This window comes from Salmo salar, chromosome ssa16 (genome assembly GCF_905237065.1).
Source record: "Salmo salar chromosome ssa16, Ssal_v3.1, whole genome shotgun sequence".
Taxonomy (NCBI): Eukaryota; Metazoa; Chordata; class Actinopteri; order Salmoniformes; family Salmonidae; genus Salmo; species Salmo salar.
In genome coordinates this window covers 95,323,645-95,341,337 of record NC_059457.1, presented here as the reverse complement: position 1 = coordinate 95,341,337, position 17,693 = coordinate 95,323,645, and the positions used below count along the sequence as shown (strand labels likewise).

The following is a 17,693-nucleotide window of genomic DNA, read 5'->3' as shown; positions in this document are numbered from 1 at the left end:
AGTGGCCTCTTCACTGTTGAGACTGGACAGAGGAACTCTGCCTGGAAGGACAGCATCCCGGAGTGGCCTCTTCACTGTTGAGACTGGACAGAGGAACTCTGCCTGGAAGCATCCCGGAGTCGCCTCCTCACTGTTGAGACTGGACAGAGGAACTCTGCCCAGAAGGACAGCATCCTGGAGTCTCCTCTCCACTGTTGAGACTGGACAGAGGAACTCTGCCTGGAAGGACAGCATCCCGGAGTCGCCTCTCCACTGTCGACGTTGAGACTGGTGTTTTGTGGGAACTATTTAATGAAGCTGCCAGTTGAGGACTTGTGAGGTGTCTGTTTCTCAAACTAGACACTCTAATGTACTTGTCCTCTTGCTCAGTTGTGCACCGGGGCCTCCCACTCCTCTTTCTATTCTGGTTAGATCCAGTTTGCGCTGTTCTGTGAAGGGAGTAGTACACAGCGTTGTACGAGATCTTCAGTTTCTTGGCAATTTCTCGCATGAAATAGCCTTCATTTCTCAGAACAAGAATAGACTGACAAGTTTCAGAAGAAAGTTATTTGTTTCTGGCTATTTTGAGCCTGTAATCGAACCCACAAATGCTGATGCTCCAGATACTCAACTAGTCTTAAGAAGGCCAGTTTTATTGCTTCTTTAATCAGTACAACAGTGTTTCAGCTGTGCTAACATCAATTGCAGAAGGGTTTTCTAATGATCAATTAGCCTTTTTAAAATGATAAACTTGGATTAGCTAACACAACGTGCCATTGGAACACAGGAGTGATGGTTGCTGATAATGGGCCTCTGAACGCCTATGTAGATATTCCATTAAAAATCAGCCGTTTCCAGCTACAATAGTCATTTACAACATTAACAATGTCTACGCTGTATTTCTGATCAATTTTATGTTTATTTTAAAAATTGACCATTTTTTATTCTTCTGTTTCCTTCAAAAACAAGGACATTTCTAAGTGACCCCAAGACTTTTTGAACGGTAGTTTATATTATCAATGAAATACAATGACATTATTTTCCCCTTTTTTACATGATAAAAAAAATGTTTTAAGAGGAGGAGAGTATTTCAGGCCAGAGACATTAGACTTTGTTAAATATCTCAGTATTAGGTTGTTAGTGAAACTTAATGGCAGGTATAGTCAGGTATATATATATATATGATTGTCATATCCTCTTCCTGTCTGACATCATCCCGTCTCCTTCTAGAACATCAGACACAGTTCTGTTCTAGTTCTAGAACGTCTAGAGGTTCTCTTTACCCTCCTCTTCACCTCAGACGGGTCCACAGGTAACAGGAAATGAAAGCGTTTGGAAGGGGGGTCACCAGCAGATTGTTGACGTTAACAGCTAGGTAGGTACATGTAAAGTGTCGTCAGTAGCGAAGTCAACACCAAGGCCAGTAGACGTGTGGCTGCTTGTGATCCGAGGGCCTGTGAGCTGGATCTGTCCCCCGTTTCAGAGTCCTCTCCCTGGGGGTGATGACTGCGGTCGCTCCCTGGATCCGCTGAGAGAGAGAGAGAGAAGAGACAAAGAGAAGACTACAGTCAGAACAATATAGGTGTCTTTTTCTGACTGTAAAATTCAATACTGTAACACGGTGTTGGCTTGGTTTAGGGCGACTAAGACAGACTCTGAGACAATAGACAGAAAGGCTGTAGTAGATAAACTGTGGCTGAGCACCTTCAAAAACATTGGGCATATTTTATCACTGCTGTAACATACTGTCACCATCAGCCCTGATACTGTAACCCACTGTCACCATCAGCCCTGATACTGTAACTCACTGTCACCATCAGCCCTAATACTGTAACCCACTGTCACCATCAGCCCTAATACTGTAACCCACTGTCACCATCAGCCCTGATACTGTAACCCACTGTCAACATCAGCCCTGATACTGTAACCCACTGTCAACATCAGCCCTAATACTGTAACCCACAGTCACCATCAGCCCTAATACTGTAACCCACTGTCACCATCAGCCCTAATACTGTAACCCACTGTCACCATCACCCCTAATACTGTAACCCACTGTCACCATCAGCCCTGATACTGTAACCCACTGTCAACATCAGCCCTGATACTGTAACCCACTGTCAACATCAGCCCTAATACTGTAACCCACAGTCACCATCAGCCCTAATACTGTAACCCACTGTCACCATCAGCCCTAATACTGTAACCCACTGTCACCATCAGCCCTAATACTGTAACCCACTGTCACCATCAGCCCTGATACTGTAACCCACTGTCAACATCAGCCCTGATACTGTAACCCACTGTCAACATCAGCCCTAATACTGTAACCCACAGTCACCATCAGCCCTAATACTGTAACCCACTGTCACCATCAGCCCTAATACTGTAACCCACTGTCACCATCACCCCTAATACTGTAACCCACTGTTACCATCAGCCCTAATACTGTAACCCACTGTCACCATCAGCCCTAATACTGTAACATACTGTCACCAGCAGCCCTAATACTGTAACCCACTGTCACCATCAGCCCTAATACTGTAACCCACTCACCATCAGCCCTAATACTGTAACCCACTGTCACCAGCAGCCCTAATACTGTAACCCACTCACCATCAGCCCTAATACTGTAACCCACTGACACCATCACCCCTAATACTGTAACCCACTGGACCATCAGCCCTAATACTGTAAACCACTGTCACCATCAGCCCTAATACTGTAACATACTGTACCATCAGCCCTAATACTGTAACCCACTGTTCACCATCAGCCCTAATACTGTAACCCACTGTCAACATCAGCCCTGATACTGTAACCCACTGTCAACATCAGCCCTAATACTGTAACCCACAGTCACCATCAGCCCTAATACTGTAACCCACTGTCACCATCAGCCCTAATACTGTAACCCACAGTCACCATCAGCCCTAATACTGTAACCCACTGTCACCATCAGCCCTAATACTGTAAGCCACTGTCACTATCAGCCCTAATACTGTAACCCACTGTCACCATCAGCCCTAATACTGTAACCCACTGTCACCATCAGCCCTAATACCGATGGTATACACAACTTTGGAAGTATGCTTGGGGTCATTGTCCATTTGGAAGACCCATCTGTGACCAAGCTTTAACTTCCTGACTGATGTCTTGAGATGTTGGTTCAATATATTTCCAAATAATTTTCCCTTCCTCATGATGCCATCAATTTTGTGAAGTGCACCAGTCCCTCCTGCAGCAAAGCACCCCCACAACATGATGCTGCCACCCCCGTGCTTCACGGTTGGGATGGTGTTCTTCGGCTTGCAAGCCTCCCCCTTTTTCCTCCAAACATAACGATGGTCATTATGGCCAAACAGTTCTATTTTTGTTTCATCAGACCAGAGGACATTTCTCCAAAAAGTACGATCTTTGTCCCCATGTGCAGTTGCAAACCGTAGTCTGGCTTTTTTATGGCGGTTTTGGAGCAGTGGCTTCTTCCTTGCTGAGCGACCTTTCAGGTTATGTCGATATAAGAGTCGTTTTACTGTGGATATAGATACTTTTGTACCTGTTTCCTCCAGCATCTTCACAAGGTCCTTTGCTGTTGTTCTGGGATTGATTTGCACTTTTCGCACCACAGTACGTTTCATCTCTAGGAGACAGAACGTGTCTCCTTCCTGAGCGGTATGACAGCTGCGTGGTCCCATGGTGTTTATACTTGCGTACTATTGTTTGTACAGATGAACGTGGTCCCTTCAGGCGTTTGGAAATTGCTCCCAAGGATGAACCAGACTCGTGGAGGTCTACAATTTGTTTTCTGAAGTCTTGGCTGATATCTTTTGATTTGTCAAGCAAAGAGGCACTGAGTTTAAAGGTCGGCCTTGAAATACATCCACAGGTACACCTCCAATTGACTCAAATTATGTCAATTAGCCTATCAGAAGCTTCTAAAGCCATGACACCATTTTCTGGTATTTTCAAAGCTGTTTAAAGACACAGTCAATTTAGTGTATGTAAACTTCTGACCCACTGGAATTGTGATACAGTGAATTATAAGTGAAATAATCCGTCTGTAAACAATTGTTGGAAAAATGATTTGTGTCATGCACAAAGTAGATGTCCTAACCGACTTGCCAAAACTATAGTTTGATAACAAGAAATTTGTGGAGTGGTTGAAAAACGAGTTTTAACGACTCCAACCCGAAGTGGATGTAAACTTCTGACTACAACTTTATATATTTCTTATTTTGTGGATTACGTGTGTATTGTTATCTATTGCTAGAAACACAAGCATATTGCTAGGTATTACTGTTGGAGCTAGAAACACAAGCATATTGCTAGGTATTACTGTTGGAGCTGGAAACACAAGCATATTGCTAGGTATTACTGTTGGAGCTAGAAACACAAGCATATTGCTGGGTATTACTGTACTGTTGGAGCTAGAAACACAAGCATATTGCTAGGTATTACTGTTGGAGCTGGAAACACAAGCATATTGCTGGGTATTACTGTACTGTTGGAGTTGGAAACACAAGCATATTGCTGGGTATTACTGTACTGTTGGAGCTAGAAACACAAGCATATTGCTGGGTATTACTGTTGGAGCTGGAAACACAAGCATATTGCTAGGTATTACTGTACTGTTGGAGCTAGAAACACAAGCATATTGCTAGGTATTACTGTTGGAGCTAGAAACACAAGCATATTGCTAGGTATTACTGTTGGAGCTAGAAACACAAGCATATTGCTAGGTATTACTGTTGGAGCTGGAAACACAAGCATATTGCTGGGTATTACTGTTGGAGCTAGAAACACAAGCATATTGCTAGGTATTACTGTTGGAGCTAGAAACACAAGCATATTGCTAGGTATTACTGTTGGAGCTGGAAACACAAGCATATTGCTAGGTATTACTGTTGGAGCTAGAAACACAAGCATATTGCTGGGTATTACTGTTGGAGCTAGAAACACAAGCATATTGCTGGGTATTACTGTACTGTTGGAGCTAGAAACACAAGCATATTGCTAGGTATTACTGTTGGAGCCAGAAACACAAGCATATTGCTGGGTATTACTGTTGGAGCTGGAAACACAAGCATATTGCTAGGTATTACTGTTGGAGCTAGAAACACAAGCATATTGCTAGGTATTACTGTTGGAGCTAGAAACACAAGCATATTGCTAGGTATTACTGTACTGTTGGAGCTAGAAACACAAGCATATTGCTAGGTATTACTGTTGGAGCTAGAAACACAAGCATATTGCTAGGTATTACTGTACTGTTGGAGCTAGAAACACAAGCATATTGCTAGGTATTACTGTTGGAGCTGGAAACACAAGCATATTGCTGGGTATTACTGTTGGAGCTGGAAACACAAGCATATTGCTAGGTATTACTGTTGGAGCTAGAAACACAAGCATATTGCTAGGTATTACTGTTGGAGCTAGAAACACAAGCATATTGCTAGGTATTACTGTTGGAGCCAGAAACACAAGCATATTGCTAGGTATTACTGTTGGAGCTGGAAACACAAGCATATTGCTGGGTATTACTGTACTGTTGGAGCTGGAAACACAAGCATATTGCTGGGTATTACTGTTGGAGCTAGAAACACAAGCATATTGTTAGGTATTACTGTTGGAGCTAGAAACACAAGCATATTGCTGGGTATTACTGTTGGAGCTAGAAACACAAGCATATTGCTAGGTATTACTGTTGGAGCCAGAAACACAAGCATATTGCTAGGTATTACTGTTGGAGCTGGAAACACAAGCATATTGCTGGGTATTACTGTACTGTTGGAGCTGGAAACACAAGCATATTGCTGGGTATTACTGTTGGAGCTAGAAACACAAGCATATTGCTAGGTATTACTGTTGGAGCTGGAAACACAAGCATATTGCTGGGTATTACTGTACTTTTGGAGCTGGAAACACAAGTATATTGCTGGGTATTACTGTTGGAGCTAGAAACACAAGCATATTGCTAGGTATTACTGTACTGTTGGAGCTGGAAACACAAGCATATTGCTGGGTATTACTGTACTGTTGGAGCTGGAAACACAAGTATATTGCTGGGTATTACTGTTGGAGCTAGAAACACAAGCATATTGCTAGGTATTACTGTTGGAGCTAGAAACACAAGCATATTGCTAGGTATTACTGGGTCTTACTGTCCCTCTATACCAGTGACAGTCCTCTCTCTCCCTCTCCCTCAGTCCTCTCTCCCTCTCTCTCAGTCCTCTCTCTCAGTCCTCTCTCTCTCTCTCTCTCCCTCCTACCGACTGTAGTAATCTGTAGTAATCTGTAAACACGGCTAATGTCTCCAGCAGCCTTTACGTCCATAATAAAGGCATGACTTGGTACGGAGGAACAGCTGGTGAAAAAAGCCAAACATCATTCTCTGTTCAACCAAAATTCTCTCTCTGCTCCACTGTTGTTGCCATGGCTGCTGAGTGCCGGAAATTATTTGCGTAATTTCCAGGTAACCTGGTCTTTAAACGCAGACTATTTATAGGGTAATGGTTTTAGGACACGTAACAACAACAACAACAAGCCGATTTCAGAGGTCAAAATGAGTGAAACAGTCTGAAAACAGAGCCACTAGATGAGAGATCTAAAGATGACGCTGTTAATCGATAGTAGTTAGATCAGGAGGACCTGAGTGGAAACATGATCAATAACCCCCAGCATGAACCAGGACGTCAACAACTAGAGGGAAGGGAAACACTGTGAAATGCATCCCAAATGGCACCCTATGCCCTATATAGTGCACTAGTTTAGACCAGAGCCCTATATGGTACACTACTTTAGACCAGAGCCCTATGTAGTGCACTACTTTAAACCAGAGCCCTATATAGTGCACTACTTTAGACCAGAGCCTATGTAGTGCACTACTTTAAACCAGAGCCCTATATAGTGCACTACTTTAGACCAGAGCCCTATGTAGTGCACTACTTTAAACCAGAGCCCTATATAGTGCACTACTTTAGACCAGAGCCCTATGTAGTGCACTACTTTAAACCAGAGCCCTATATAGTGCACTACTTTAGACCAGAGCCCTATGTAGTGCACTACTTTAGACCAGAGCCCTATGTAGTGCACTACTTTAGACCAGAGCCCTATATAGTGCACTACTTTAGACCAGAGCCCTATGAAGTGCACTACTTTAGACCAGAGCCCTATATAGGGAACAGGGAGCAATTTGTGACGTAGAGTGCGTCAATAGACATTCAAGGAAACCGGGTCCTGGTAGAAAACTACACTGAAGAAATAAACAAGCTAACATTAAACATCTCATTCTCTTCCCCTGTCTGTCTGTGACTGAAGTCTGTATCGCTGAAACTACAGAAAGGCCCTTTCCAGATTATCAACGCAGGAACATTGCCTTTAAATGTCTTCCCTGTGGCTCTGGATAAGAGCGTCTGCTAAATGACTAAAATGTAAAAATGTAAAATGTAATGTGAATTGGGGTTGAGGGCTGAACTTCCACGATACGGACTGAATAGAGCCCAAGGTCTCTGTTACACCTGCGTTAGTGGGCTACAATTACAGGTCCAAATCCTACGAGGAAGAAAACAATAAACAAGAAGACAATCAACAAGTAGCTAGCTGTTCCTCAAGGCTCTCCTTTAGCTAGCTAGCTGTTCTTCCAGACTCTCCTTTAGCTAGCTAGCTGTTCTTCCAGACTCTCCTTTAGCTAGCTAGCTGTTCTTCCCTACTCTCTTTTAGCTAGCTAGCTGTTCCTCAAGGCTCTCCTTTAGCTAGCTAGCTGTTCCTCAAGGCTCTCTTTTAGCTAACTAGCTGTTCCTCAAGGCTCTCCTTTAGCTAGCTAGCTGTTCTTCCAGACTCTCCTTTAGCTAGCTAGCTGTTCTTCCCTACTCTCTTTTAGCTAGCTAGCTGTTCCTCAAGGCTCTCCTTTAGCTAGCTAGCTGTTCTTCCAGGCTCTCCTTTAGCTAGCTAGCTGTTCTTCCAGACTCTCCTTTAGCTAGCTAGCTGTTCTTCCCTACTCTCTTTTAGCTAGCTAGCTGTTCCTCAAGGCTCTCCTTTAGCTAGCTAGCTGTTCCTCAAGGCTCTCCTTTAGCTAGCTGGCTAGCTGTTCCTCAAGGCTCTCTTTTAGCTAGCTAGCTAGCTGTTCCTCAAGGCTCTCCTTTAGCTAGCTAGCTGTTCCTCAAGGCTCTCCTTTAGCTAGCTAGCTGTTCTTCCAGGCTCTCCTTTAGCTAGCTAGCTAGCTGTTCCTCAAGGCTCTCCTTTAGCTAGCTGGCTAGCTGTTCTTCCCTACTCTCTTTTAGCTAGCTAGCTGTTCCTCAAGGCTCTCCTTTAGCTAGCTAGCTGTTCCTCAAGGCTCTCCTTTAGCTAGCTAGCTGTTCCTCAAGGCTCTCCTTTAGCTAGCTAGCTGTTCTTCCAGACTCTCCTTTAGCTAGCTGGCTAGCTGTTCTTCCCCTACTCTCTTTTAGCTAGCTAGCTAGCTGTTCCTCAAGGCTCTCCTTTAGCTAGCTGGCTAGCTGTTCTTCCCCTACTCTCTTTTAGCTAGCTAGCTGTTCCTCAAGGCTCTCTTTTAGCTAACTAGCTGTTCCTCAAGGCTCTCCTTTAGCTAGCTAGCTGTTCTTCCAGACTCTCCTTTAGCTAGCTAGCTGTTCTTCCCTACTCTCTTTTAGCTAGCTAGCTGTTCCTCAAGGCTCTCCTTTAGCTAGCTAGCTGTTCCTCAAGGCTCTCCTTTAGCTGGCTAGCTGTTCCTCAAGGCTCTCTTTTAGCTAGCTAGCTAGCTGTTCCTCAAGGCTCTCCTTTAGCTAGCTAGCTGTTCTTCCAGACTCTCCTTTAGCTAGCTAGCTAGCTGTTCCTCAAGGCTCTCCTTTAGCTAGCTAGCTGTTCCTCAAGGCTCTCCTTTAGCTAGCTAGCTGTTCCTCAAGGCTCTCCTTTAGCTAGCTAGCTGTTCTTCCAGACTCTCCTTTAGCTAGCTGGCTAGCTGTTCTTCCCTACTCTCTTTTAGCTAGCTAGCTAGCTGTTCCTCAAGGCTCTCCTTTAGCTAGCTGGCTAGCTGTTCTTCCCTACTCTCTTTTAGCTAGCTAGCTGTTCCTCAAGGCTCTCTTTTAGCTAACTAGCTGTTCCTCAAGGCTCTCTTTTAGCTAGCTAGCTGTTCCTCAAGGCTCTCCTTTAGCTAGCTAGCTGTTCTTCCAGGCTCTCCTTTAGCTAGCTGGCTAGCTGTTCTTCCAGGGCTCTCCTCTAGCTAGCTGGCTAGCTAGCTGTTCTTCCAGGCTCTCCTTTAGCTAGCTGGCTAGCTAGCTGCTCTCCTTTAGCTAGCTAGCTGTTCTTCCAGGCTCTCCTTTAGCTAGCTGTTCTTCCAGGCTCTCCTTTCGTCTACTGTATCTATACTACCTTATAATAATAGTCTGTATCTATACTACCTTATTATAATAGTCTGCTGTATCTATACTACCTTATTATAATAGTCTGCTGTATCTATACTACCTTATTATAATAGTCTGTATCTATACTACCTTATTATAATAGTCTGTATCTATACTACCTTATTATAATAGTCTGCTGTATCTATACTACCTTATTATAATAGTCTGTATCTATACTAAGGTAGTAAATCTACATGACTAGCAGTCTGCTGACCATATCTTTACTAGTTACAGTAGATAAATCCAACTACATGACTAGCAGAATGCTAACCATATATTTACTAGTAACAGTAGATAAATCCAACTACATGACTAGCAGAATGCTAACCATATCTTTACTAGTTACAGTAGATAAATCCAACTACATGACTAGCAGAATGCTAACCATATCTTTACTAGTTACAGTAGGTAAATCCAACTACATGACTAGCAGAATGCTAACCAGTCTGCTAACAGTAGATAAATCCATGACTAGCAGAATGCTAACCAGTCTGCTAACAGTAGATAAATCCATGACTAGCAGAATGCTAACCAGTCTGCTAACAGTTGATAAATCCATAACTAGCAGAATGCTAACCAGTCTGCTAACAGTAGATAAATCCATAACTAGCAGAATGCTAACCAGTCTGCTAACAGTAGATAAATCCATGACTAGCAGAATGCTAACCAGTCTGCTAACAGTAGATAAATCCATAACTAGCAGAATGCTAACCAGTCTGCTAACAGTAGATAAATCCATGACTAGCAGAATGCTAACCAGTCTGCTAACAGTAGATAAATCCATGACTAGCAGAATGCTAACCAGTCTGCTAACAGTAGATAAATCCATAACTAGCAGAATGCTAACCAGTCTGCTAACAGTAGATAAATCCATGACTAGCAGAATGCTAACCAGTCTGCTAACAGTAGATAAATCCATGACTAGCAGAATGCTAACCAGTCTGCTAACAGTAGATAAATCCATGACTAGCAGAATGCTAACCAGTCTGCTAACAGTAGATAAATCCATGACTAGCAGAATGCTTGTAAGGTTTTTAAAAGTGATATAGTTGTCTTTTTCATGCCCTTCATTTAAACCTCGACTTATTCATTTTCACAATAATATCTGGTTTTGCAGACAATCTGAGAGATATATAAATATTCTCCGAGACAAAAGCATCTCTGAGAGCGCTGATAAACGCATCAGTCTGTCGGGGCGACGGAACGCTTCCCAATACAGAAAATCTACATGATTAATCGTGTTTTTTACAGAAACACAAAAACGTCGAAGACACGGAATCTGGGTCTCGACGGACGCGGCTCTTTATTGACAGGCGCTAACGTGGATATAAAACGACGCGAGCGGAGAGGAATTAAACGTCTACAGAGGCCGCGGCGTCTCGTCTCCCTGCTGTGTTTTGTTCAGAGTCTGTTTACGTTTGGAGTAATTTTAGCACACGCTCTGATCCAACACAGTTTAAAGTCAACACATTCATCACAGCTTGGAGGGACGACCACATACAGTATCTCAGTCACAGTCAGTACATGTTTCCTCAATAACGCGGCAAAAAGAGGCAACTTCCCTGTGTTACTGCCCTGTATAACTGCCCTGTTTAACTGCCCTGTGTTACTGCCCTGTGTGACTGCCCTGTGTAACTGTCCTGTATGACTGCCCTGTGTGACTGCCCTGTTTAACTGCCCTGTTTGACTGCCCTCTGTTACTGCCCTTTATAACTGCCCTGTGTTACTGCCCTGTGTGACTGCCCTGTGTGACTGCCCTGTGTTACTGCCCTGTGTTACTGCCCTGTTTAACTGCCCTGTGTTACTGCCCTGTATAACTGCCCCGTTTAACTGCCCTGTGTTACTGCCCTGTGTGACTGCCCTGTGTAACTGTCCTGTATGACTGCCCTGTGTTACTGCCCTGTGTGACTGCCCTGTTTAACTGCCCTGTGTGACTGCCCTGTGTGACTGCCCTGTTTAACTGCCCTGTTTGACTGCCCTCTGTTACTGCCCTTTATAACTGCCCTGTGTTACTGCCCTGTATAACTGCCCTGTTTAACTGCCCTGTGTTACTGCCCTGTGTGACTGCCCTGTGTTACTGCCCTGTATAACTGCCCTGTTTAACTGCCCTGTGTGACTGCCCTGTGTGACTGCCCTGTGTGACTGCCCTGTATGACTGCCCTGTTTAACTGCCCTGTTTAACTGCCCTGTTTAACTGCCCTGTATAACTGCCCTGTATAACTGCCCTGTATAACTGCCCTGTTTGACTGCCCTGTGTGACTGCCCTTTATAACTGCCCTGTATAACTGCCCTGTATAACTGCCCTTTATAACTGCCCTGTATAACTGCCCTGTGTGACTGACCTGTTTAACTGCCCTTTATAACTGCCCTGTATAACTGCCCTGTATAACTGCCCTTTATAACTGCCCTGTATAACTGCCCTGTATAACTGCCCTGTACAACTGCCCTGTATAACTGCCCTGTATAACTGCCCTGTTTGACTGCCCTGTGTGACTGCCCTGTATAACTGCCCTGTTTAACTGCCCTGTACAACTGCCCTGTACAACTGCCCTGTATAACTGCCCTGTATAACTGCCCTGTATAACTGCCCTGTTTGACTGCACTGTGTGACTGCCCTTTATAACTGCCCTGTATAACTGCCCTGTATAACTGCCCTTTATAACTGCCCTGTATAACTGCCCTGTTTAACTGCCCTGTACAACTGCCCTGTACAACTGCCCTGTACAACTGCCCTGTATAACTGCCCTGTATAACTGCCCTGTATAACTGCCCTGTTTAACTGCCCTGTTTAACTGCCCTGTTTAACTTCCCTGTATAACTGCACTGTGTAACTGCCCTGTGTAACTGCCCTGTGTAACTGCCCTGTGTAACTGCCCTGTACAACTGCCCTGTATAACAGCCCTGTATAACTGCCCTGTATAACTGCCCTGTACATAATAAACCCCAGGAAGAGTAGCTGCTGCCTTGGCAGGAACTAATGGGGGATCTATAATAAACCCCAGGAAGAGTAGCTGCTGCCTTGACAGGAACTAATGGGGATCCATAATAAACCCCAGGAAGAGTAGCTGCTGCCTTGGCAGGAACTAATGGGGATCCATAATAAACCCCAGGAAGAGAAGCTGCTGCCTTGGCAGGAACTAATGGGGATCCATAATAAACCCCAGGAAGAGTAGCTGCTGCCTTGGCAGGAACTAATGGGGATCCATAATAAACCACAGGAAGAGTAGCTGCTGCCTTGGCAGGAACTAATGGGGATCCATAATAAACCCCAGGAAGAGTAGCTGCTGCCTCGGCAGGAACTAATGGGGATCCATAATAAACCCCAGGAAGAGTAGCTGCTGCCTCGGCAGGAACTAATGGGGATCCATAATAAACCCCAGGAAGAGTAGCTGCTGCCTCGGCAGGAACTAATGAGGATCCATAATAAACCCCAGGAAGAGTAGCTGCTGCCTCGGCAGGAACTAATGAGGATCCATAATAAACCCCAGGAAGAGTAGCTGCTGCCTTGGCAGGAACTAATGGGGATCCATAATAAACCCCAGGAAGAGTAGCTGCTGTCTGACGACACAACAGTGGTAGGCCTGATCACCGACAACGATGAGACGGCCTATAGGGAGGAGGTCAGAGAACTGGCAGTGTGATGCCAGGACAACAACCTCTCCCTCAATGTGAGCAAGACAAAGGAGATGATTGTGGACTGCAGGAAAAGGTGGGCCGAACCGGCCCCCATAAACATCGATTGGGCTGTAGTGGAGCGGGTCGAGAGTTTCAAGTTCCTTGTAGTCCACATCACCAACAAACTATCATGGTCCAAGCACACCAAGACAGCCGTGAAGAGGGCATGACGACACCTTTTCCCCCTCAGGAGATTGAAAAGATTTGGCATGGGTCCCCAGATCCTCAAAAGGTTCTATATCTGCACCATCGAGAGCATCCTGACGGGTTGCATCACCGCCTGGTATGGCAACTGCTCGGCATCTGACCGTGAGGCGCTACAGAGGATAGTGCGTACGGCCCAGTACATCACTGGGGCCAAGCTTCCTGCCATCCAGGACCTATATACCAGGCGGTGTCAGAGGAAAGCCCATAAAATTGTCAGAGACTCCAGTCACCAAAGTTATGGACTGTTTTCTCTGCTACAGCACGGCAAGCGGTACCGGAGCACCAAGTCTACGACCAAAAGGCTCCTCAACAGCTTCTACCCCAAAGCCATTAGACTTTATTTTATTAATTAATAAAATCGCCACCGGACAATTTACATTGACCCCCCCATTTATATTTTTACACTGCTGCTACTCGCTGTTTATTATCTATGCATAGTCACTTCACCCCCACCTACATGTACAAATTGCCTCAACTAACCTGTACACCCTGTATATAGCCTCCACATTGACTCTGTACCGTAACACCCTGTATATAGCCTCCACATTGACTCTGTACCGGTACCCCCTGTATATAGCCTCCACATTGACTCTGTACCGGTACCCCCTGTATATAGCCTCCACATTGACTCTGTACCGGTACCCCCTGTATATAGCCTCCACAATGACTCTGTACCGGTACCCCCTGTATATAGACTCCACATTGACTCTGTACCCGTACCCCCTGTATATAGCCTCCACATTGACTCTGTACCGGTACCCCCTGTATATAGCCTCCACATTGACTCTGTACCGGTACCCCCTGTATATAGCCTCCACATTGACTCTGTACCGATACCCCCTGTATATAGCCTCCACATTGACTCTGTACCGGTACCCCCTGTATATAGCCTCCACATTGATTCTGTACCGTAATACCCAGTATATAGCCTCCACATTGACTCTGTAACGGTACCCCTGTATATAGCCTCCACATTGACTCTGTACCGGTACCCCTGTATATAGCCTCCACATTGACTCTGTACCGTAACCCCCTGTATATAGCCTCCACATTGACTCTGTACCGGTACCCGTGTATAGCCTCCACATTGACTCTGTACCGTAATACCCTGTATATAGCCTCCCCATTGACTCTGTACCGGTACCCCCTGTATATAGCCTCCACATTGACTCGGTACCTGGTACCCCCTGTATATAGCCTCCACATTGACTCTGTACCGGTACCCCTGTATATAGCCTCCACATTGACTCGTGTACCGTAACCCCTGTATATAGCCTCCACATTGACTCTGTACCGTAATACCCAGTATATAGCCTCCACATTGACTCTGTACCGTAATACCCTGTATATAGCCTCCACATTGACTCTGTACCGGTACCCCCTGTATATAGCCTCCACATTGACTCTGTACCGTAATACCCTGTATATAGCCTATACATTGACTCTGTACCGGTACCCCCTGTATATAGCCTCCACATTGACTCTGTACCGTAATACCCAGTATATAGCCTCCACATTGATTCTGTACCGTAATACCCTGTATATAGCCTCCACATTGACTCTGTACCGTAACACCCAGTATATAGCCTCCACATTGACTCTGTACCGGTACCCCCTGTATATAGCCTCCACATTGACTCTGTACCGTAATACCCAGTATATAGCCTCCACATTGATTCTGTACCGTAATACCCTGTATATAGCCTCCACATTGACTCTGTACCGTAACACCCAGTATATAGCCTCCACATTGACTCTGTACCGGTACCCCCTGTATATAGCCTCCACATTGACTCTGTACCGGTACCCCCTGTATATAGCCTCCACATTGACTCTGTACCGTAATACCCAGTATATAGCCTCCACATTGACTCTGTACCGTAATACCCTGTATATAGCCTCCACATTGACTCTGTACCGTAATACCCAGTATATAGCCTCCACATTGACTCTGTACCGTAATACCCTGTATATAACCCCCACATTGACTCTGTACCGTAATACCCTGTATATAGCCTCCACATTGACTCTGTACCGTAATACCCTGTATATAGCCTCCACATTGACTCTGTACCGTAATACCCTGTATATAGCCTCCACATTGACTCTGTACCGTAACACCCTGTATATAGCCTCCACATTGACTCTGTACCGTTATAGCCTCCACATTGACTCTGTACCGTAATACCCAGTATATAGCCTCCACATTGACTCTGTACCGTAATACCCAGTATATAGCCTCCACATTGACTCTGTACCGTAATACCCAGTATATAGCCTCCACATTGACTCTGTACCGTAATACCCAGTATATAGCCTCCACATTGACTCTGTACCGGTACCCCCTGTATATAGCCTCCACATTGACTCTGTACCGTAATACCCTGTATATAGCCTCCACATTGACTCTGTACCGTAATACCCAGTATATAGCCTCCACATTGACTCTGTACCGTAATACCCTGTATATAGCCTCCACATTGACTCTGTACCGTAATACCCTGTATATAGCCTCCACATTGACTCTGTACCGTAATACCCAGTATATAGCCTCCACATTGACTCTGTACCGTAATACCCTGTATATAGCCTACACATTGACTCTGTACCGTAATACCCTGTATATAGCCTCCACATTGACTCTGTACCGTAATACCCAGTATATAGCCTCCACATTGACTCTGTACCGGTACCCCCTGTATATAGCCTCCACATTGACTCTGTACCGTAATACCCCTGTATATAGCCTCCACATTGACTCTGTACCGTAATACCCAGTATATAGCCTCCACATTGACTCTGTACCGGTAACCCCTGTATATAGCCTCCACATTGACTCTGTACCGTAACCCTGTATATAGCCTCCACATTGACTCTGTACCGTAATACCCTGTATATAGCCTCCACATTGACTCTGTACCGTAATACCCTGTATATAGCCTCCACATTGACTCTGTACCGTAATACCCTGTATATAGCCTCCACATTGACTCTGTACCGTAATACCCTGTATATAGCCTCCACATTGACTCTGTACCGTAATACCCTGTATATAGCCTCCACATTGACTCTGTACGTAATACCCCTGTATATAGCCTCCACATTGACTCCGTACCGTAACCCCCTGTATATAGCCTCCACATTGACTCTGTACCGTAATACCCTGTATATAGCCTCCACATTGACTCTGTACCGTAATACCCAGTATATAGCCTCCACATTGACTCTGTACCGTAATACCCAGTATATAGCCTCCACAATGACTCTGTACCGTAATACCCAGTATATAGCCTCCACATTGACTCTGTACCGTAATACCCTGTATATAGCCTCCACATTGACTCTGTACCGGTAGCCCCTGTATATAGCCTCCACATTGACTCTGTAACGTAATACCCTGTATATAGCCTCCACATTGACTCTGTACCGGTACCCCCTGTATATAGCCTCCACATTGACTATGTACCGTAATACCCAGTATATAGCCTCCACATTGACTCTGTACCGTAATACCCTGTATATAGCCTCCACATTGACTCTGTACCGTAACCCTGTATATAGCCTCCACATTGACTCTTTACCGTAATACCCTGTATATAGCCTCCACATTGACTCTGTACCGGTAATCCCCTGTATATAGCCTCCACATTGACTCTGTACCGTAATACCCAGTATATAGCCTCCACATTGACTCTGTACCGTAATACCCTGTATATAGCCTCCACATTGACTCTGTACCGTAACACCCAGTATATAGCCTCCACATTGACTCTGTACCGGTACCCCCTGTATATAGCCTCCACATTGACTCTGTACCGTAATACCCAGTATATAGCCTCCACATTGACTCTGTACCGTAATACCCCGTATATAGCCTCCAAATTGACTCTGTACCGTAATACCCAGTATATAGCCTCCACATTGACTCTGTACCGTAATACCCCGTATATAGCCCCACATTGACTCTGTACCGTAATACCCTGTATATAGCCTCCACATTGACTCTGTACCGCAATACCCTGTATATAGCCTCCACATTGACTCTGTACCGTAATACCCTGTATATAGCCTCCACATTGACTCTGTACCGTAACACCCTGTATATAGCCTCCACATTGACTCTGTACCGTAATACCCTGTATATAGCCTCCACATTGACTCTGTACCGTAATACCCAGTATATAGCCTCCACATTGACTCTGTACCGTAATACCAGTATATAGCCTCCACATTGACTCTGTACCGTAATACCCAGTATATAGCCTCCACATTGACTCTGTACCGTAATACCCAGTATATAGCCTCCACATTGACTCTGTACCGTAATACCCTGTATATAGCCTCCACATTGACTCTGTACCGGTACCCCTGTATATAGCCTCCACATTGACTCTGTGCCGTAATACCCAGTATATAGCCTCCACATTGACTCTGTAC

At 44.9% G+C, this 17,693-nt stretch overlaps 1 pseudogene; it reads right to left on the bottom strand.

The window, feature by feature from the left end:
• Positions 1 to 878: 878 nt before the first annotated feature.
• The window catches only part of LOC106591167 (glypican-5-like), a 289,574-nt pseudogene continuing 272,759 nt past the window's right edge, over positions 879 to 17,693 (bottom strand).